Raw genomic sequence first — 24258 nt, 5'->3', positions numbered from 1 at the left:
CTGAGACTGACAAAGAGGCAGATCAGGGGCAGAGCCAGCACAATTCAAACACAGTCCTGGCCAATCAGCATCTCCTCATAGAGATGAATTGAATCAATGAATCTCTATGAGGAGAGTTCAGTGTCTGCATGCAGAGTGAGGAGATACTGAATGTTTGGATGCATTTTAGGCAGCCATGACCCAGGAAGGATCTCTAACAGCTATCTGAGGAGTGGCCAGTGAAGTTGCAATGTAAAAACTAAATTTTCTCTGAAAAGACAGTGTTTACAGCAAAAAGCGTGAAGGTAATGATTCTACTCACCAGAACAAATTCAATAAGTTAAAGTTGTTCTGGTGACTATAGTGTCCCTTTAATCAATAGTGATTCCTAGACACAGTAAACAACAAGTAGGTTGAATTGTTTTTTCAACAGCCAACACAATACCAGGCGTTTTTCTAAAAGGTGCTCAAATTTAAATAATGAGTAATTGAAAACAAGCTTGGCTTAAAACTTGTAACCCAATCAATATACTTTGAAATGCAATAAATGAAATGAAATGAAATAAAAACATGAAATTAAACAACCCATTGGCTAACATCTATCAAAATAATATTTACCCTTGACAGAAATCCACCCCCCAAAAAAATAAAAAAATAAAGGCCCTTCTATGAGAGAGAGTATCTGTGTAGTAAACTGAGTAAACTGAAAGAGTATCATTGAAATTGCGCAAGTGAATGCATAGTTTAGCATACACCTATAAAATCATTATAACATTGTATAGAAACATTCAACACATTACAAATGTATAATTATAGTTTAATATATATATATATATATGTTTATTTTAATTTTTAAATACATTTATTTATTACAAGCTCCATTTGAGCTTATTCGAGGTATTTCGTTCACACTTTCAAAACTTTTTGATCTGTTGAGGGAACATTGAATCTTCATGTCATACATTGAATTCAAGGATCCCTGTACATATCATTTGTAATACCTATTGAAGTTATAGCATTACGCTCACAAAGACACAGGGAAACATCAGATTTTGGGGAAATAAAATGTCAGTTTAATCTCCATTAACTTGTTCATGAGATGATCATTTTAGTAAACAGGCATATTAGTATGTCCCAGGAGGCTGAACAAATACATTTATTTTGTTACATTATGGGTGCTTCTCTCTCAAATGAAGCACTGTTGCTAGCCAAACAAATAAAAGGCAACAGTATAAGAAAATAAAGAACGCTCAAGCAGGGCTTGTTTTTTACCTATTCATAAAAGTAACAAAACCATTAGTATGAAAATATGATATTTTACAACACAAACACAAAAAACATAGACTTTCATGTCCAGAGCAGCCCATAAAAAAACTGCAAGTCAAGGAAAATCAGAAAAACTAATCTAAATAAAATTTTACAAACTCTATTAGAGCTTTACTGTTAATAGAGATGAGTAATAGATTTGACGTTATGTGTTTTGAGCAGTGCGCACACTGTCCATTCTCAAAATTATCTTCCGGTTTCTATGACAGGTAAAACCTAGCTGATGGTTTAGGATTACCAATTTTAATAACCACATTTATATAAAGAAGTCTGATAAATATGAACAGTGGCCAGTTTGTAATTGTTTTTTATTACATATGTACATATTACATGATCTGTATGCTATTTGAGTGGGCAGATCATTCTTTAGAATCCATATGGCATGGACGGTGACGTCATCCGTGCAATTATTCCCCGTGATGAACGGCTAATAATGCAATTCAGGAACCCTAATCTCAGGCAAAAATATTAGATTAGAGGGAGCCATTGCCATTTTAATCCTGCTTGTTACTGATCTAAATTAAAGGAACACTGTTGCGTTAGGAATACATATCTGTATTCCTATCGATACATCTGTGATGCACCTTATCCTTTAAGCCACCCCTGTACAAAAAAAAAGAGAAAACAACTTAACATCCTAACTCTTGCCTAAAAAAAACCAAAATGAAGATAAACTATACTAATAGTATCATATATAGTTATTAGATTTTTGCATGATGGAAATAATAGTAATAATAATAACAATTCATCCAGAAAAAACATTTAATTTGAGTGGTCTGAAATTAGTTCATATGGTGTTTCAACTAAGGTAACATTTTGTCTATGTAATCTTTTCGGGAAAATGATTCCGATGAACCAAAAGGGGGTGAAAATTTTCCAATCGGTGTCCTGCAAAATATAAATATTATGTATACATTTTGCAGGGCACTGAGAGGCACAATTTCACACCCTTGGTTAACAGATCAAGTGATCAATAGAGGAAAAAAACAGGATGAACAGTAAAAGAGAACTAAACAGAGTTGTGGCAACTGACATTTAATGTGGATAAGTGCAAGATAATGCATCTTGGACGTAAAAACCCAAGGGCAGAGTACAAATATTTGAAAGAGTCCTAACCTCCACATCTGAGGAAAGGGATTTAGGGGTGATTATTTCTGATGACTTAAAGGTAGGCAGACAATGTAATAGAGCAGCAGTAAATGCTAGCAGAATGCTTGGTTGTATAGGGAGAGGTATTAGCAGTAGAAAGAGGGAAGTGCTCATGCCATTGTACAGAACACTGGTGAGACCTCACTTGGAGTATTGTACGCAGTACTGGAGACCGTATCTTCAGAAGGATATTGATACCTTAGAGAGAGTTCAGAGAAGGGCTACAAACCTGGTTCATGGATTGCAGGATAAAACTTACCAGGAAAGGTTAAAGGATCTTAACATGTATAGCTTGGAGGAAAGACGAGACAGGGGGGATATGATAGAAACATTTAAATACATGAAAGGAATGAACACAGTAAAAGAGGAGACTATATTTAAAAGAAGAAAAACTACCACAACAAGAGGACATAGTCTTAAATTAGAGAGACAAAGGTTTAAAAATAATATCAGGAAGTATTACTTTACTGAGAGGGTAGTGGATACATGGAATAGCCTTCCAGCTGAAGTGGTAGAGGTTAACACAGTAAAGGAGTTTAAGCATGCGTGGGATAGGCATAAGGCGATCCTAACTATAAGATAAGGCCAGAGACTAATGAAAGTATTTCAAAAATTGGGCAGACTAGATGGGCCGAATGGTTCTTATCTGCCGTCACATTCTATGTTTCTATCTATGTTTCTATAAATATATAATATGTATTATATATTTATTTATCCTCCTTTCTTTCCTATGTTGGTCACTTCTTAATTGATCTGTGAATAACAATAGAATTTAGTTCCTGTTCCCTAATCATAAATCATCTTGTTTCCCAAAAAATATATTGTTTTATGGGTCCAAGGATCAAACTCCAAATCATGACGCAAACAAAACTGTGTGTGCATTGTCCATTTTGTATGTCATATGATTAGTCCATATGCCTTTTCAAACCAATGGAATTCATATGACTCCCTGATTGGCCACGATTTGTACAAATCAAAATTCGTTTCAAACTAAATGCAAAAGTCTAATATTTAGTTACCATGCCCAGCGCTAAGTGAGAAGAATAACCATTAGAAGGAAAAAGAGGAGGAGCAGAAACAAAACTATATTTAAGCATTATATGTTTACTAAATATATAATACATGGAATTCAGCTGATCACCCAAAATGCAGACACATTTAAATTAAATTTGTTTGAAATTAAATGCACAAGTCTAAAATGTATTTCTCATGCTCTGCACTAACTTGAAAGTCAGCAAGTTAGTGAAGGGCAAAATTGTAGGCTAATCAGAATTAGCTGCAAAACGAAATTCTTCAATTTATGGCAGTAATACAGGATATAAATGGATTTTTAAAATATTGAAAATGCGCTATTTACTTAATATGTTGCCCATATGCATTAGAATATACATTTTTAAACATTGATGTTTTCTTTAAGATTAAAAATACAGACTTTGAAATTGTAATGGCAAGTATTAAAAAGGGCTGATCAAATGTGCTCTAATACTCAATAATCTGCTTTGGACACACATCCATTATATGCACATATTTGTTTAGGGGATTGGGAGAATAGATATGTGGGAAGGTAATTTGCAGACCAACATACCAAATGTAATGTTACCATGCAGATAATAAAAGATTACTTAATATAAAACTATTCTTAAAGGAACACTATAGTCACCTAAATGACTTTAGCTAAATAAAGCAGTTTTAGTGTATAGATCATTCCCCTGCAATTTCACTGCTCAATTTACTGTCATTTAGGAGTTAAATCACTTTGTTTCTGTTTATGCAGCCCTAGCCACACCTCCCCTGGCTATGATTGACAGAGCCTGCATGGAAAAAAAACTGGTTTCCCTTTCAAACAGATGTAATTTACCTTAAATAAATGTATCTCAATCTCTAAATTTCTCTAAATCTCTAAATCTTTGATCACATACAGGAGGCCCTTGCGGGGTCTAGCAAGCTATTACCATAGCAGGGGTTAAGTAAATCTTAATTAAGCAGAACTTGCAATAAGGAAAGCCTAAATAGGGCTCTCTTTACAGGACGTGTTTATGGAAGGCTGTGCAAGTCACATGCAGGGAGGTGTGACTAGGGTTCATAAACAAAGGAATTTAACTCCTAAATGGCAGAGGATTGAGCAGTGAGGCTGCAGGGGCATGTTCTATACACCAAAACTACTTCATTGAGCTAAAGTTGTTCAGGTGACTATAGTGTCCCTTTAACCCCTTAAGGACACATGACATGTGTGACATGTCATGATTCCCTTTTATTCCAGAAGTTTGGTCCTTAAGGGGTTAAGAGTGAATATCTAAATAACAAGACAGTTAAGGAATAAGTGTGTATTTGTCAGGTAAACACTTAAAGATATATTAAGGATCAGACTGTAACATTAGTGGCATATAAAAGGGACTCTATAGGCATCCAGACCACTTCACCTTATAGACCCTGTGATTGAAATAATTGCAGTTGGGTAAGTGAAAAAAGGGTTATTTAACCCTTTCATGGTTGGTAAGCGACCAGGTGAGGAAAAGGATAGAGGAGAGGGATGGTATTAGTAGTGTATTCCTAACACGATCGTGTTCCTTTGATTATGTTTAATGTAAGAATGGATTACCGGGGATGTAGCTTGTAGACTTGTGGACTAATTCTATTTAATCTGCTCAATAGTGATATCTGAAATAGTCTGGAGGGGTAGATCAAACTTTTTACAAATTAAAGAAAGTCTATAAAGTGTATGACATTCCCAAAGGATGCTGGATTGATATAATGATTAATGTTTTTTTTAAAAATCAGTATGCTGTGTGTCGGCTCCAGCTTAATGTCCCGATGTGCTATATAGTGATACCACACGTATGACAAATAATTAATAACTATACAATTAAACACAACCTTACAGAAAAGGGATTAGAAAGTGATAGCATATAGTTCACCTATTAGGTGGCCATTATACTTGGTCTAATTAATACCCTGGTGAGTAAAAATGTAACCCTGATGAGTAGAAATGTGTCATGTACTCTCCAGGCTTGCAGTGATGAGTAACTATTAAGGTCCAGCTAATAGAACAGGACTGTATAGGAATTGTAAGTCCTATATATTATATATAAATATATATTGGTAGATGTGGATATATGTCTTCTTTCATGTCTTTAGATTCATCCTCCTTATCTCCTGGTCTCTCTTGTTCATATCACTTCCTAATAAATATTGTATCTGTACAACTGAGTTTGTTAGATTTGTTTTTTAAAAGCATTAGAGAAATAAATGGGTAACTGGTAGACTTGTGCATCCAGTTTAGAAAAAAAATTGTGATTTGTCTGAATTGTGGATGTTTAGTGATTCATTCATATTCTAAACGTTCTAAACGTCATATTGACATATAACAAAACAATCTAAATGAGCAATGAACAAGACGTTTTGTTTTGTGATTCAAAATTCTGGGTGTGGCGCCGAAAATAAATTTAAAAAAACATATTAATGGTTAGGGGACAGCCACTAAATGTTGATTTTGTTTACAGATCAAGTGAGAAGGTACTAATTGATGGGAAAAATGAGGAGCAGTACAAAATCTATATATGATTATTATATATTTAATAAGTAAAAATTATGCAAAAAAAAAAAAAGCAGTTATTATTGCAAAGAGGAAGAAATAATTTGAGTTCATCCAAATAATTTTTTCCCAAAACAACTGCATGTGCAAAATTCATCGGATCCAAAACACTACATGGATAGAATTGGGTCCAACCAAACTAAAACATTTTTAGCCCGATTCCATTTGGAATGAACACCTTTTTTAACCATGCATAAATCTAGTAATTAATTGCATAGAGTTCTACTGAACACAGGACATATTTCCCACAATGGAAATTTCTTGGCAAATGTATGTTAGTATATTTGCAATTTAAATAAAGTACTAGTTTGCCTTACCTCACAGGAGAAATTTGAAAGTGCACAGCTTCAAAACTCTCTCTTGTTTCTATTATTACCTTCCAATAAACATGTTTAAGTTTGTATTGTTTGTCAAGAAGAATATTAAAGAAATAAAGGTAACTACTCCCACACGGGTTTACTAAATGGAGGCAGCTATGGCAGCTATTTGAACAGGTCCAAAATGGAAATTTCCAAGCAGATGTATTCGTATATTGTCTGTTTAATTAAGGCACCAATTTGCACTATGTCACAAGAAAACATCTCTTGAGTCGTTTGCCTACTGAGACCAAGACAGTTTGAGTTGAAATCGATGTTGAGTTCCTCTATTTTGTAAAGCTAGGGATAAATTTGAAGCAACTCAAGGCCTGCATGTTACTACCAATTTGAAGTCTTGAGTTAAGTCACAGACTAGATAAATGTTGGACTCAATCTAGGGCATTTTGATAATATTTCACTGATTATCAAACTGATTATCAATCACTCAACTGATGGACGAAGAAGTTATCAATGATGAAGTTATGAAATGTTTTTAAATGAGTTATACCCAGGTACATACCTGCATCATGCAAAGCTGAATGATAACAAAAAAGAAAACGTACTGCAATTTCTAGCTCTTAAACAGGAAGAGGTTCATGCAAATTTATATGATGAATGACTAAATGTTATGCCACGCATATTGACACTAATCGTAATCATTAGTGAGCCATTAAAACATGCCATTCTTACTCAATATCTGTTTTATTTTTTACATTTATATAATTATATTATTAAGCCTTATTCATTGCCTCTCTTAGTCTATTGTTTGTTTGTTTTTTAAATGTGGGGGATGATTTGGTTTGTCATCTTTCAGTACCCAGGGTTCTTTGGATAAACACCTCAAACCCTACCAAGTCTGGTTCAGTAGCCCTTGTTCTTTGTTATAAGATGATGTAGTATTGCTTGTTCTTAATCATTATTTTTGTATGTTATACAGCAATGTGGAGACTGGGGGTGGACCCGAGCCCAAAAGAGCTCAGGGGCACCAAGAAAGATTCTATGAGTCTACTCTTTGTGGACTGAAAATAAAAAACACCTTTATTATAGGGTACAAATTCCCCAAAAGAAGTAAAGGAAACTTATAAATAATGCTAACACATCTAATAAATTAGTGGGAGGTGGTAATATGTACATCAGAGAAAGGAGTGAGCAATTGAATCTTACACAATCCACTACTTGAAACCGTATAGTCAGGGGTTTCTTTTAAGTGTAAATGTGGTTAGTGTAGAAGATAGACAATAATCACGGCTTTAGCGGACTACAAGGCCTTTAGAAGAGATAAGAACAAAATAGTATCCCTTATGAGTAGACCTGTTAACTTAGTCACTAGTAGGATTGATACAGATAGACATTGAAGCCTTAGACAAAGTATCAATTATATCCAGAACTTGCAAGTCTTATGTGATAGATCGCTATTACTTCTAATTACTGAGCTTCACCACAGTGCCTGAGATGAGATTGTCTATGTAAGGGGTTAAATGCCCAAAAATGGCTTAGTATATTGTTTTACAGACGAGTATATAATAATAGAGTTCTGCAGAATTTTAGAACTTGTGATCTCTCCAAGTGATTCTGTAGCATAGCTTAAGAAAACTGATATTCATTCTATTGCTTCTATTGAAAAGCCACTAAGTTTCACTCTAGTGTCTAAAATAAGCTATCCATATAAGGAGCTAAATGCCCCCAAAAAAACTATGAGGATGGATTCAGACCACTACGAAACATCCGAATATGAAACGTCCGACACAGATAGTGAACCAACCCCCACTACCAGTAGTAATCGGAAACAACAGGGCAATAAAGGAATCCTCAAAAAAGGAGTGACTTTTTTAGGTCAGTCCCCTCGGGAGGGGGAAACACAGAACTACAGACAAACCAGGAACAGGGGCAGGGCACGCAGGAGATATTAAACAAGGATATGAGAGTAGTTAACCTATCAGACATCACTCTTACCTCCATCCAAATAGAAGTTCTGATGAGAGGACTCTCTTTTGTCCCAATCCCCCCATTCAACCATTTTGAATGGATTAAGGACGTCAATCTGTTTGGCAGAAGACTAGCCCTACATAAATTCTTTAAACTTAAAGATGAAAAAAGGGTGAAAGAACTGGGATTTAACCTAAGAGAGTACCAATGCCTACAGGAACTGGTTACCTTATTAGAGGATAATGATGATACGGTTATATCTACTCCATACACAAACCTGCGTCCTAAGAGTAAATTTACCCCGAACATAAGGGAGTTCAAGAATATTGACATGTTTGTAGAATCCACCACCAACATGATAAAATTGATCAACACGGATATGCTTACTATGAAACCTAAAGGTAACCTATCCAAGACAGAATGGAAAGCACTCTGCAGCTTAAAAGAGAATGACAACATCATCATCAAGCCGGCGGATAAAGGCGGTAACATTGTGGTAATGAACAGACCGCACTATGTACAAACAATTGAAAATATCCTCCTGGACAATGAGACCTATAGAGTACTGACCAGTGACCCATCCACCAAATACCAAATGGAGTACAAAAAACTTCTGGATCAAGCATTTGACGATGGCATCTTGACGAAAGAGGAATATGGTTGTATCTTTATAAAATGTCCAACAACCTCAACTTTTTATGGCCTCCCTAAAATCCACAAACAATATGAAACACTTACAGCTAGACCCATTGTTTCAGGGTCCAATAATCTCACTAGCAAGGGGAGCAAATATGTGGACAAAATTCTAAGACCATATGTAGAAACTTTACCCTCCTACCTCAAGGACACAAAGGATACTCTAAAATACTTGAAATCATTGACAGTACCAAGAGGGTCAGTACTCTGTAGCCTGGACGTAGAGGGCCTATATTCATCTATCCCACACTCAAGTGGGCTAGACCATGTGGGTTATTTTCTGGAAAAAAGAGGTCCAGAACATGACACCCATACAAAGTTTGTACTAGACCTACTGAAATTCATCTTGACTCACAATTTTTTCTTATTTCAGAACAAATACTACCACCAGGTGCAGGGGACCGCTATGGGGACATCTTGTGCCCCTGCGTATGCCAACCTGCACCTGGGTTGGTGGGAAAGTGAGGTTGTGTTCTCTGCACAAAATTCACATTATATGGACTTCATCTATGCATGGAAACGGTACATAGATGATATCCTAGTTATATGGACAGGAACCAGACAAGACTTTGAAGAATTTGTAGCAATATTGAATGTGAACAATATAAACTTGAAGTTTACCATGGAATTCGGTGATCAAGCCCTCAATTTCCTTGACTGTACATTTACAATATCCGAATCCCTGAAGATCAACACTACCCTCTTCCGCAAACCCACTTCAACAAACAATATGCTTAGATGGGAGAGCTATCATCCCACTCCTCTGAAAAGAGGCATTCCAGTGGGACAGTACCTCAGGCTAAGAAGAAATTGCTCATCAACTGAGGATTTCAAGATAAAAGCCAGGATACTAAGAGAAAGATTTAGAGAAAGAGGGTACCCTAAAAAATGCCTGAAACAAGCCTACCAAAGGGCACTAGATAGTGACCGTGAAATACTTCTGCAAAACAACAAAACGAATACGGATAAACAAATTAGATGTATAGCCAACTATGATGCGGGCTGGGAGGAAGCAAAAAAGATCTTAAGCCGATTCTGGCCACTCTTGACACAAGACTCACACCTAAGGGACATCATCCCCTCGAGAGTGTCTGTCACGGCCAGGAGAGGTAGAAATATAAAAGACATATTAGTACCCAGCCACCTATCTACATCTAGGCATACATCTAAGAACTGGCTAACGGTGCAGGGCACATATCAATGTGGGAGGTGTGTAGCGTGTGTTTTCATCGCTAAGGGATCTAAACAAATCACTGATTCGACTGATACCACTTCAATCCCCATAAAACAATTTTTTAATTGCAATACGTCTGGAATGGTCTACTTACTAACATGTAAATGTGGAATGAAATACGTTGGCAAAACGATACGTCCATTCAAAAAACGAATAATGGAACATGTCCACTCAGTGACATCAAGTAGGGACACCCCAGTAGCCAGACATGTTAGGTCCCAACATATGGACACACCCCGCTGCATCAAATTTGCAGGCATCGAGAAGATCCAGATGGGCAGGAGAGGTGGTGATCTGGACCAGGCCCTCTAAAGAAGGGAATGTTACTGGATCCACAAACTAGACACCTTATCACCCAAAGGACTCAACGAGGGGTTCACATTCACTCCCTTCATTAGTTGAGTGTACCTTAAGGATATCCATAATTGTAAATTTGTAAATATGTATAATTGTATAAAGAGTTTGTTTACTCGTGACATAATTCTACACCAAAGATATATGAGGGTTACAATACTTAACACAAGCTAACTCGTATTGTGACACTTTCTTAGCATATTGATTACACTCCCAATTATGTAATAGGGCAGTATATGAGCTTAATGGGAACCTACATTAAGTGTATATTTTCATTCTTGGACCATATGACAGAGATACAAGATAAGGACAAATAAATATGAGGATAACAAAACCGCTTATAACATTAAATAATAATTAATGTATACTGGTATCCTATGATACTCTGTTACCTCTATACATTCCTTCCTTAGAAGAATGTCTCTTCTTATGGCCATAACCCTTTGTGATTCTGATATCACAAAGGGCTAACAACTAGAGGTCTCCATGATTCCTTTAAGTTACTGTACAGTCAATATGATTCTTTTAAGTGACTGTACCCTTAAAAATGTAATCACGAACTAGTTATACTGCACCTCAATCAACCATTTGTATAACACATATCCCTAGGACAACCATTATGTGATTATCTTTTTTGCGTATTCCCAGTAAAATACTGGGTTTTCAAGATATGAATAAGTTTAACATACAATTGGGAGTGCTAGTTATATATATATATGCAGACGCCCTCTATATATATATCTCAGGGATCGAAATGGTGTCCTATATTGCTCCTCCGAATAAGTGCATCATGTACAGCAAGGATGCTTTGCAATCCCATATTTGGGATGTAATCCGTCCGTCACAATAGATGCACTAAGCGCAAGAAGGTTGCCCCGTAACCCCATACCTTTTTAGGTCATGATATAAACTGCATCACATGGACGGCAGCATCTATACACGCCCCCAATGACGTGGATGGGCGGAGCTATGACGCATAGACCGCCCATCCTAATTCTGGTGCGAGTGAATCCGAATAGATGCGCCCTGTGATTGGCTACCGGGCCAAAAGTAAAGAGATATAAAAATGAGCTGGCGGCAGTGTCACATTTACCTTTGAGAAAGGCACTTGCATAGCGCCGAAACGTGCGTTAGGTTATGCTTTTTTAACGATCACCAGCACTTTGTGTGTGTTCACTAGGTGGAGGGAGGTGGATGAGAATATAGGAGACTGATGCTGATATCAGATTAGAGCAATTTGGTGCTTCTCATAGTTAATGGCCAGGATGTTTCATTTAGTAACTCTTCAATAGGGGTAACAATGTGAATACTTGCTCCTTAAGGCTGTGCTACAGGATTTTTTTCGAGAGATCATTAGTTCTTTAATTTCTGAATGAGCTTTCTAGGGTCTATATAAGCGATATACTAACCACTTGGGGGCATTTAGCTCCGTATATGGATAGCTTATTTTAGACACTAGAGTGAAACTTAGTGGCTTTTCAATAGAAGCAATAGCATGAATATCAGTTTTCTTAAGCTATGCTACAGAATCACTTGGAGAGATCACAAGTTCTAAAGTTCTGCAGAACTCTATTATTATATACTCGTCTGTAAAACAATATACTAAGCCATTTTTGGGCATTTAACCCCTTACATAGACAATCTCATCTCAGGCACTGTGGTGAAGCTCAGTAATTAGAAGTAATAGCGATCTATCACATAAGACTTGCAAGTTCTGGATATAATTGATACTTTGTCTAAGGCTTCAATGTCTATCTGTATCAATCCTACTAGTGACTAAGTTAACAGGTCTACTCATAAGGGATACTATTTTGTTCTTATCACTTCTAAAGGCCTTGTAGTCCGCTAAAGCCGTGATTATTGTCTATCTTCTACACTAACCACATTTACACTTAAAAGAAACCCCTGACTATACGGTTTCAAGTAGTGGATTGTGTAAGATTCAATTGCTCACTCCTTTCTCTGATGTACATATTACCACCTCCCACTAATTTATTAGATGTGTTAGCATTATTTATAAGTTTCCTTTACTTCTTTTGGGGAATTTGTACCCTATAATAAAGGTGTTTTTTATTTTCAGTCCACAAAGAGTAGACTCATAGAATCTTTCTTGGTGCCCCTGAGCTCTTTTGGGCTCGGGTCCACCCCCAGTCTCTACATTTATTATATATTCAAGGGTTATCCCCTATCTAAGATTCTGTGGACACACTATAGATCCTGTTCATCAGGCGTCTCATTACTTTATAATTATACAGCAATGTGGCCTGCTCAAGGTACATCCTATGTTGGTTGTTCATCAGCAAAAGGGAATGGTTTGTGGGCTGTAGTGGCTCTAAACATCTAAATGAGAGTCCAGCTCAAAAAGACCCATGTGTTCATTTCAGCCCAACATTAAACTTTAGTGAGCTAAAAAAAAGTGTAAACAAATGTTGTTTACAGTAGAACACATGGAAGACAGAACTAAACTCTGTTGTAGATCTAGTACTTCTACATGGAATGATTGTCATTAGCCTGAGATGGTGTAAGTAAGTAGACTAGGTAGGACAAGAAACACTTATATAAAATGCTAAAACATAATTTATTAGTAAGCACATCTTTTTCAAAATACGTTACAAAGTAAGAAATAAATATAAATAAGATAATATTTAGCTTGTATATATATTTATTTCTGGGACAAATCAAACCGATATCCCAATAGACTGCTTTGATGTGCAATTAAAGTTATTTCAGCATCAATAGATGTGTTATACTACCAACAAGGGCTAACTAATTGAATATGACCCTCAACCAATAGCAACTACTCTCCCTAAGTTCTTATGCAAGCTTGAACTCACAATCAATGAGCAATAGGTCTAGATCAGTAGACCTATGGAAATGTAGTGGGAGAACTGGAAAGTTTCTTGGTCTCCTTAAATCTATGTATTTGTACCCTGTCTAACACAACTCCAATAGTAAGATTGGGTGGATTTTTCTTACTTCTTATTGAGAGCAGGTCTGAAAAGAAAAGAAACAAATGCATTTAAGCATTTGCAAAAAACAGCAAAAAAATACAAGAAAACAGGAATTATTAAACATTAAAATGACCAAGAAGCATCCAATATTAATATGGATATTTGTATCTTTCCAGACTTTGCAGTATGATGTTATGTTTGTTTTACGTGTAAAGGTTTAAGCAAATCTAGTAAACATTGCAGAACGTGTTCCCTTCAGTATGTCCCTGAATTACCCCAATTCTTGATTTTTTTTCTTGACTTTTTTTGCTCTAAAATATTTAATTGACATATTCCAATCATTGTTTATATTCCCGATGGAGTAAAGAATGCACTACGCAGTATAGAAAACAGTGAACCAGTGCAGCCAGGCTTTTACCGTTCAAATGAAAGGGAACATAAATCTTACAGAACTAACTAGATCTCTACATAACACAGACAGACGCTGAGCAAGCTTTTTCTTCCTTCCTCGCCTATGAAACTAGGCTACAAACATATTGATATCCTTCACAGCGTACATTATGTTTTGAGAATAAAGAAGACCATCTGTTTCAAATAAATTAAATATTAAAATTAGTTCATTTACTATTTTTTTAAATATCCATAAAAAAAATAAATATATATATATATATATATATATATATATATATATATATATATATATATATATTGCTTTATTTTTTCCTTCACATTATTGCAGTTAAATTGTTGGTGGTATGCAAACAGACAAAATTAGGGCCAATGATTTTCTTGTCTTTCGATTTTTTTTTTTAATCAGTCACATATATGTTACAGGTGATTGGATATGACCTGTAATCAATTTGTAGATGCTGAACCAAAGGGCCTGAAATTTAATCCTGTGTGCGCATCAGCCCCCTCTGGCAGTGAGGAGATTAGAACATACAGCATTAAATTTATTTAGGAGAAGCCAATTGCCCAGATGCATAAGGCAGGTGGGAATTTCAACGATGCAAAAGGTCTATTAGCAGATAGAGCATTGATTCCAGAGAATGTTCACAGACTACCAGACAGCTCTATGGCAGACTTGATTTAATAGCTCTCTATGGGTTGCCTGCAGCCTTGATTATTTCCAAAGTCAGTTTTGCTGGCATTGTTATAAGGCAGTGGACGTATTGTATCTTCCAAGCAGATATGTACAAAAGATACAATTTACTGATCTATACAAAATGTCACTGAAATTGGACAGCCTATCTCTGACTATTTTTGCATGAACTCCCCTATAACACTTCAAGGCAAAAGATGTTATAGAGAGTACAATTAAAAATCTGCTCTCACACAATGGGAGAGGTGTTATAATGCAGCTAAGGAGATCATGCTGTGCTTATCTACCTCAATCCTACATCAAATTCTATCTTAGCTAGAAAATATATCTAGCATCCAACTTCTTCCCCATCCCCCATGCCCCCCACCATTCCAGCATGATCTGATATCTCTCAATATATGGCTTGTGTATATTATGAGCTGTTAGATCCAATGCAGTATTCAGTGTCTGAATAGAATTGTAATTCCACTGTAGAAGTGTCAAGAATTATCAATGGGTCTTCAAAGCTTGATGATTATCCAGAAGGGGATAACTCAAGTTCATGTAAATATACTGTACAAATGTCCTGTGGACTTCATATCTCTCATCATTCAAATTCTGCAGCAAACAAGTGTGTCCAATGTTTGTAAAGCTACTAAAATAACAAACATCAAATATATAAATAAATTGTATAAAACTATTTATTTCAATTCAGATACACAATTCATACAGATGAAGTCATATTTGTCACTAATATACTATTAACATCTTAAATATTTGATATATTATGGTGTTTGTGCCACTGGATTCACTATAAGACCTATATATTGTTGCTAGACTCCAATATAGCTCTTAGAGCAATATAGTTCTTTGTCCTCCATTATCACGTATGAATCGTTTTAGAATATCTGCTAATCATATTAGTTAAACTCACACAAGCAGCGTGTAATGTACAGACACAAAGTTCAGCTATAACATATTATTTAGAAGAGAATGACTGACTGTATACAAATTAACCTCTGCTGTATAATTCAGCATATTTTACTATTAAGGAGGCAATTACTAATACTAAACTAAAGGGTAGTCCTGATACGCTTTTGCCATTCTTATTGTTGGCCATTCACTATAAAGATACTAACACATATATATGTTCTTCTTCAGCTAAAATAGATTGATCTATAGCATTTTAAAACAAGCATTATTTGACAATTAACAAGCAAACCTAAGTTTCTGGGGATTTCTCTATAGTACTGTGCATGCTGCTCTATATTACTGGATATTCACATCGCCCTATCACATATATGCTTCTGTATAATGTGTTGTTTAGTTTTGCTCATAAAATGTAAATGAGGTTTGGTTAAACGCAAAAAAAACTATGAAACATAACAGTTTTGAAAAACACTTAGATTGTGACTAAAGGATGATAGATAGATAGATAGATAGATAGACAGACAAACAGACAGACAGACAAAGGGGAAGATAGACAGAAGAATAGACATATACGATAGGCAGATAAGCAATATGTGCAAAGAGGCAAAACAAGTTTTACGTATACACTTCCAAGCATGCAGTACTTTCAAATTAGGTCAATCAGTTTAAAAATGTCTGCATGAACAGACTACAGTTGGATGCAAAACAGTCTGTGACAATGTACTTCAGGAGAATGCAGACCATGGATGTTAAAAAGCTGTAAACAATCTGTATTGCACAGCACACTTTCCCACCTCCAAAAAAAACCCAAAAAACTGAACGTTATTGAAGTCAATTTACTGCTCACTAACATAAAAAAAGAAAATACTAAACATTCACTATTACATTGAACAATGCCATCTGTGAAAGATCTACTTCAAATGCTGTATGATGATTAAATGACTGTCAGATTGCAATCACTGGTGATGGTGAAAATACATTACAACTTCTATTGTCTAGACAAGAAAAAAGAAAAAAAAAAAAAAAAGATATTCAGCCATTGCTAGGCTAGCCAGATCCACTTGGTGCTCTCAGTACAGCAACTGCTTATATAGCTACGTTAACAACATATTCTCTTTGTATATGTATCTGCCAACATAAAGTTCATTACAACGAGACTGAAAGTTAACATGTATTCAAATTAGTATATGAGTATTATGAGTCCTGACTATAAGAACACAACAATCACCACTGATTGGTAACAAAGAAAACAAAAGTCCAACAAAGCACAACAAAGGCAAAAAACAAAAGATATATTTACCTGCACGGGAATTAAAGGGTGCAGAACTGCACAGACGCTGACCAGGATAATTTTTAGATGACAAGAGTCCAATTTTACCACTTCAGCTAGGCCGTGATCTGATAAGCATTAATTTAGCTGCAGACAACACTGTAGCTTCCCCATCGTAAGAAATAAACCAAGAAAATTGACAAACCTGTTCCATGACAACTAAAAACTCTTCTAATGGTTTGGAACGAGCACCATATCTCTTCATTCATCCAATCAACTTTTCACTACACATCTTCTCTCTCTCTATCTCTCTCTCTCTCTTTCTCTCTTCCACAGTTTCTTCCAGCTGATATTCAGAAACAAGATCGCTGCTCATCAGTATGCTAATTGTTTTGCCACATGGACAATAGTAATGATGATTTTAGACAAGGACGTAATGAACCTGGAGTCAAAGCTAGATATTAATAACGAGTTGACACCACTAAATGCCGAGAAAAGATGGGCATGCGTGCAGTGCTGAGGTTGATGCATCAGCTGTATCCTCTATTATGAGAGCGGCAGACTGTCTGTGAGGCAATAAGCTTAGCTGTGTAGTATGCATGAAGCACTAGCTCCCTTAGAGACCACATTACTGCTGCAGAGTAACACCAGTAGCGTTTCACTGACTTACCCTGTCTCTGTCTGACATCTTCTGAGCAGAACCAAACGTGTCCTTTCCCAAATCCCAGTGTATGCTTGTTTTTTGTTTTTTGAGTGTATTTCGCAAGATCTGCTTTTAAAAAAAAAAAGGTCTCCAACACTCCTTTTTTTTTTCTTTTTTCTTTTTTTTTTTTCATTTAGCTTTACTGCACAGCCAGACAAATATAGGGATGTGTGCTGTATGCTTCTTACATTGTACCCACAGGCCTCTAAGTCTCTGGAGCAGACTGTGTAGCGTGTGCAGTACAGTATATATTGGAATAGACGGGAACTCTTAATACCATATTCATTGCTTGAGTTGTGTGGAGTTTGTTGCTATTTGTAACAATAACAAATGTGTCCATGAGCAGGTATTGTAAGGCAAATATGTGCATACATTATTTGGCACTAATAGTGCTGCAGATTACAGTGTACAGTGCAAGTAAAAAAAATATGTTTGTATATGGAATAAATGAAAATATCAGTCTTAAGAGAGAAAATAAATTATTTGATTGACATTTTTCAGATTTAGAACACATTTTATTTGCATTATACATGTTCCTACGCGTCTGTCTATCCTTCTCATACTCTATACTGTATATAGTCTATTTTGTTATGATATATGAATGTGTTTTACAAATTGTATCAAGTACCACAATGTGCCAGCAAATGCAGTTCATGTGGGAGAGTATATGCCAACAATTGTAATGCTACAATGAAAAATGTAAATAGTTTGGAATCTTACAAGAAGTATATAGAGCTTATTTGTCTATCAATACCTGATAATACTATTAACCACCAGCAAAAAAAAAAATCAAAGAACAAAAAAATATAAAATAAATAACCAACACAAACGACTCAGAAATATTGCAGTAAAATAAAGTGAAGAATAATTTAACTTTCTGCATTGTCTCATTGTGTGCCTTAAGTTACACAACAATCAGTGATAGGAAGCTCACTCATCAAGATAATTTTTTATAAAGTAGGAAAGAATCATAGGGTTTTTACACTAAGCAGTTAACCCGTTATAAAGCAGTGGAATCATATACCATCACAACAGTCTCTGCAGAACTCCTGATAAAAAAAAAACAACAACAACAAAAAACAACAACACAATATTACACTCTAACAATAAATCTTTGTGCCCCATATCATAATAGGGAATACCATTGGTCTTTAAGTGGTTAAGGCACAGATGATTAAAAGTCCTAGAAATTCAAATTAGCCGTCCTTAACACTGTAGAGGCATGTCCCGGTGCATGTTCTTTACTTATATGCTGTAGCTTTTCATAAGTTCAGATTTTTATTTATTTATTTTTGTTCCCCAGTTTCTACATTTGTCTTGCATACATTTGTCTGTAGTTCATCATCAGAAAGATGAGCACATATTGCAAACCTGATCTGTTATGTAAGATATGGAACAATACCAATTTATAAAGCACAGAAGGTAGCTCATGCATCTAAGTTTGTTTTTGCATGGATATGAAGGGTATGCACCTGTAGGTAATTTATGCGTAGACATTTAAGATACAATGCCCCTCCTGGCAACTATTTGACACAACAACTCTGCAGTATCAGACAAAAATAGAAGCTTAAGGTGTGTAGGACAACATCATGCAAAAGACAGAGAGCAAGATATCTCAATCCCAATGTTTACATAATACATCTGATAAAATCTGAATGGTTTGATATTAGATGGAATCACAGATGGTATCACAGCGTGACCCAGCTCTTATCATGAATATTATGTTATTATATAACTTTTCCTCGGACTATACCAATAAACTTTTGTTATGATAACATGTATAGTTTATTTCTTACATGAGCTGCGTTAGCTACACTATTTATAATGCAGGGGTGAACAAAATGTAGACTCCAAATGCTGCACAAATGCATTTGTGAAGATTTACTGGCCAAGGGCTGGCAAAGGATAATGAGAGTTATAGTTCATGAACAACTAGAGCGGGACTAACATTTGTCCACTTTTGTTATAACACTTTTGGTGATTCAGGCATCAAAGACCATTAAATGTAAAATTGGACTGGGCATAGTATTGCAAATAGAGAATGCAATACCATACTCTTTGTTTTTCACAATGACTCTGTGAAGTCAAATACAGAAACTATGATTATTCAATCACAAATTGTATGGACGTTGACTTTATTAGAGCAGTAGAAGAAAACAGTGGTAAGATATTATCATGTTAAGTTTAGACAGGGAAATGATTGACATGCAGGAATCTAACCCAAGATAGTCAAGGAAAATTTGTAGTAAGGAATATGTGACTTGGAAACATGGGGGGAAGCAGTAGGTGGAGTGATGGAATGGTAGATGCAGACAAGGAACAAATCACCAATGGGGTAGGTGGGAATATCAGAAATATGCTATTTTATAAACAAGACAACTGTTCATCATTAGAAGTAAGGTCATAAAAGTTTAAAGAGAGAAGGAAAAATGAACATGCAAAAAAAAAAATGAAGTATCACACTGTAAGGAGGGGATTAAATAAATAATGAGACACAAAAATACAATCAAGCAAATTAGAAAGAAAATACGTAAACATTAATAAATGTGAATACATTTTCACTGGTAAACAATACAACAGAGTGTTATTTTTCTAAAGTAAGAATTCAAAGTCAATTTAAAAAATCTCTATGTCAGCTATGTTTTTAGTGTGGCTACTATGGCCTTAAATTAGTAATTTACTTTAATATATATATATTTGACTAGTATATTTCATATACTGGATTCTAGTGTTAAGCAAAAAAACATGTTAGATTAATTTAAATAGTTTTGGTATTCCTAATCATTTATTAATTATAAATGGTTTAAATTTAAAATGATTCTGAAATAATAGCCTGCCTCCTATCGTACTGTAAATGGGATATCATTTATGGAACAAATTGTCTATTTTTAAATGATTATAAATTATGTCACATCAGTAAAACTTTTTTTTTTTTAAGTAAACATGTGTTCCGTTTATTAGTGTCATATTTTAATCAGTGCTACAGCCTGCTGTCCATTGTCTATGTCTATGTCTATGTATGTCTACGTTAATTCTTTAGTTTAGTAATTAAGGTGAAAGATCAGAAAGTCGAAGTTTGAAAAGTTATTCTGATTAGATCTCTCTAGTAACACAATAAACTGAATAGTGCCCTTTTTAAGTACAGTGACATCCAAGTTAAGCTGGCTGGATAAATGAATAATAAGCAATTATTTCACAACATATTGTTGTGAAAAGTGTTAATAGCCTATAACAAACATATGAAACATGATCCTAAAAAGTGATCAGACAGGCACATTCGTGAGTCTCACCTTATGTTGTGTACAGTTGTAATGCTTCTATAATGGATTTTTTTCCTTAACTACAGTCTGTATATATCCAGTGTGACGAAAATAGGTGTAAAATAAATTAGAACGATGGAGTATCAGTTGAAAATGTAGCAAAGTTCCCTTCTTAAAGCAAATGATTTCAGTGAGTTACTGGCTTTAGACTTCAAAATGCATTAAAAGTCAGTAGCATGAGTCTGAACACAGTGTTGCATTGCTATTAGAAATGAACAGCTCCTAGTGCTGAAGTGAAAGAGTCAAGGTAGCTGAACAGCAGGCTAATATACCAGACTAGAAGCAAAAAAACACAGCAAAGCAGAGAGGTGGCAAGCACTGAACACTGAATAGCAGTGTCTACAGAACAATGGCAGCCAAGTCCAAATCCAACTATAATCACATTAATGAGATTAATCAGTGAATTAGCAGCAGTCAAATGTCAGGGTGGTAAGGAGGAATCTTAGCTTGGTAATTAACTTTTGTTTTGTTTTTTTTTAAGGAGGGGGATCATGTATTTAACAGAGACTTTGTGACATGTAAAAATGTATCTTATACTTAACAGAGTAAAAAAATAAATAATAATAATCAACGTCATTATACAATAGTTCAAATACTACATATATAAAACCTAAAATAATTGCACATAAAGGCGTTTAAAAGAATAAATTGGTGAATTGTGCCTGTTTAACTTTGAAATCCGCCCCATCCGGATGATTAAACATATTTATTTGCTATGTTCAATTTGCACATCAAGTAAGGACACTTTTGATTGTCAGAGGTTTATGCCATTAAAAAGTGCAATTTCATAATTAAAGCATTTCTAGTGTAAAAGCAAATCAAAGTGGCTGTTAACAGACAATTCTTTGCATATTGTGAATTTTTTAGAAATAGGAGATTTACAAAAACAAAGAAAAAAATTATTAAGAAAAATAATATATATATTTGTAAATAGTTTTTTACAGAGGAAACTTAATAGCAGAATGCTTGCAGATTAACGCTCTCCCCCTCACCCCCCTTCCCTCCCCCCACACTCTTAATTTAAGCAAAGTGCAGTCCTGCAACCCTACTTCAATGCAATATGAAAGTTCAGGTCTCTACCACACATTAAATTAGAAAAACTGCTTGCCTCAAAGTCAAAGCATGCTTGCCTGTACGAGTCAAATGCTATCAAAGTATACAGCAACATGCAAAAAATGCTAACTTAAAAGTTACATACATTCCATCCACAAGAATAAAACACCATCTAAAAGCCTTTTCAATATCTGGATCAGGCAGATAGTGTGAATCAGCATACCATAGGAATATTCATGTTGGTTTTTGTTTTTTATTTTCCTCCAAAGAAATATCAATAAAGAACCCGTATTCCGTGATAGAAGAATAAAATTGCACCCACCAATATGGAGAAATAAAAAAAATCAGCTTCCAAGGGATAATATCTCTCTCTCTCTTTCTCTCTCTCTCTCCCTGTTTCTTTCTGTGTGTGTGTCTCTCCTTTTACTGTGCAGAAGCTTAAGGGAAAAATGTCGCCCTGCAAGGAATGACAAATGCAGTACGATAGGCAGGCAGGCCTGAGGGATCTGCTTTACTTTCACATACATCCTCTAATGCACGCACTCCCACTCATCCTCTCGATATGTTTTTTTTTTTTTCTCAATTTTTTTTTTCACCAGCTCTAAATCCCCGGCATATGACCTTCTGTTAAATAGATAAAAAAAAAATAGCTTATCAGTCATGCAAATGAGGCTGAATTCATTTTCCACAACAGATGGCCTCATGGATAATGATGATGGAAGAGAGAAAATTGAATGTCTCTCACAAGGTGGCCATGGCAACGGAGAGCAAAATAATATCAATAATAAGCTTGGTGCATAATAAGGTTGTCAGTCCTAGGAATCAAAGTCTCCTGCTAAATCAGGTATACCACCCCAACCAGTTATTTGTTATGTCTGCCCCTTAAATGTGATATATTTCCAGGTTGCACGAAGGGGGTGGGGGAACGACTACGGGGGTGGGGGATTTTTCTGTCTTTTAACCTGCTGTGCTTTCAGTAGGTAGAAATGTAACGAGATTGTGTTCATTTGCATTTAATAGATGTATTATATGTGTAAAGCTATTTCAGCAACAATGTGTCCTTCTGTATTATCTCTGTAGAAGCATTATACTAAAAAAAAATAGATTGTCAGCTCTTGTTCATACACTTACAAACATGCTTCATCCAGACATGTATGGGTATGTATGAGTTTTTGTGTGTAATCTGATGCAGAGGGATGTTCTGCTGCCCTTTTTTTAATAAAAAGGGATACATTGTGTAATTAGAGCATTCTGCCCTGAGTCTGCAGTCTGCAGTCTGCTCCATTGACTGCCTATTCGCTCTCTATACTATCCTTCTCTCCCTCTCTCCCTCTCTCCCACTCTCCCTCTCTCCCTCTATTCCTCTCTCTCTCTATCTGATGTGGAATGCTGCATTGAGGCGGCAGTAGCTACCCTCAAACATCCACCTAGGTTCCCAGGGGGCTGTCCTGCAAAAGGAATCAGCAGCCATCCTGAGCAGACTGATTAAAATGAAAATGGCAGGGCACATGTCTGGGCGGAACTAAAGCTCATCCTTGCTGCTTGTCTGGCAAGCATGCTCAATATAGCCTCTGCTAATAATGGCTTGACGCCTAGACATTTGTTACTAACCTACAGTGCTAGCGTTGTTTTTCCTTAATTTTAGTGATATCTCAGCTCATTAATGAAATACAGTAACCACAGCCCAGTTAAGTCACTGTAGTCAGTACTGTGCATGTATGTGTATATGGTCAGACAGACAGAGACAGATAGATAGATAGACAGACAGACAGACAGTGATTGGACGGACAGATAGATAGATAGACAGACAGACAGATAGTGATTGGACGGACAGATAGATAGATAGACAGACAGACAGATAGTGATTGGATGGACAGATAGATAGACAGATAGACAGACAGATAGTGATTTGATGGAGAGACAGACAGATAAATAGATAGACAGACAGATAGTGATTGGATGGACGGACAGACAGATAGATAAATAGACAGACAGATGGACAGACAGAAGAATAGATGAATAGATAGATAGACAGACAGTAATTGGATGGGCAGACAGATAGAAAATTGATAGATGGACAGACAGAATAAAAGAAAGAAAGAAAGAAAGAAAGAAAGAAAGAAAGAAAGAAAGAAAGAAAGAAAGAAAGAAAGGAAAATAAATACAGGCAGACACACAGACTATTGCACATGCATGCACATGTGTAAACAAAAGATTTATTCACACAAACATATATAATCAATTTTGTGAATGATACACAAAATATATATATTCATCCACCAAAATGTATGTGAAATATATCATCATGGATATCTACAAACAAACCTATATACACAGT

At 35.6% G+C, this 24258-nt stretch overlaps 1 protein-coding gene across 8 annotated transcripts in view; it reads right to left on the bottom strand.

Moving 5' to 3' along the window:
* The window catches only part of MYT1L (myelin transcription factor 1 like), a 451096-nt gene extending 428820 nt beyond the window's left edge, over positions 1 to 22276 (bottom strand). For 5 of the 8 annotated variants that reach the window (XM_063442206.1, XM_063442208.1, XM_063442207.1 and 2 more), the window contains exon 1: positions 17515 to 17665. The gene's annotated coding sequence lies outside the window, so the exon portion shown is untranslated. Of the gene's footprint in view, positions 1 to 17049; positions 17366 to 17514; positions 17666 to 20837; positions 20894 to 22242 lie in introns of those variants that run through there. The other 3 variants (XM_063442204.1, XM_063442202.1, XM_063442203.1) reach the window with 3 other exon arrangements.
* Between the last annotated feature and the right edge of the window lie 1982 nt (positions 22277 to 24258).

This window comes from Pelobates fuscus, chromosome 2 (genome assembly GCF_036172605.1).
Source record: "Pelobates fuscus isolate aPelFus1 chromosome 2, aPelFus1.pri, whole genome shotgun sequence".
NCBI classification, from domain to species: Eukaryota; Metazoa; Chordata; class Amphibia; order Anura; family Pelobatidae; genus Pelobates; species Pelobates fuscus.
Note: the sequence above shows the minus strand (reverse complement) of the source record. Positions and strands in the feature narration are given on the sequence as shown.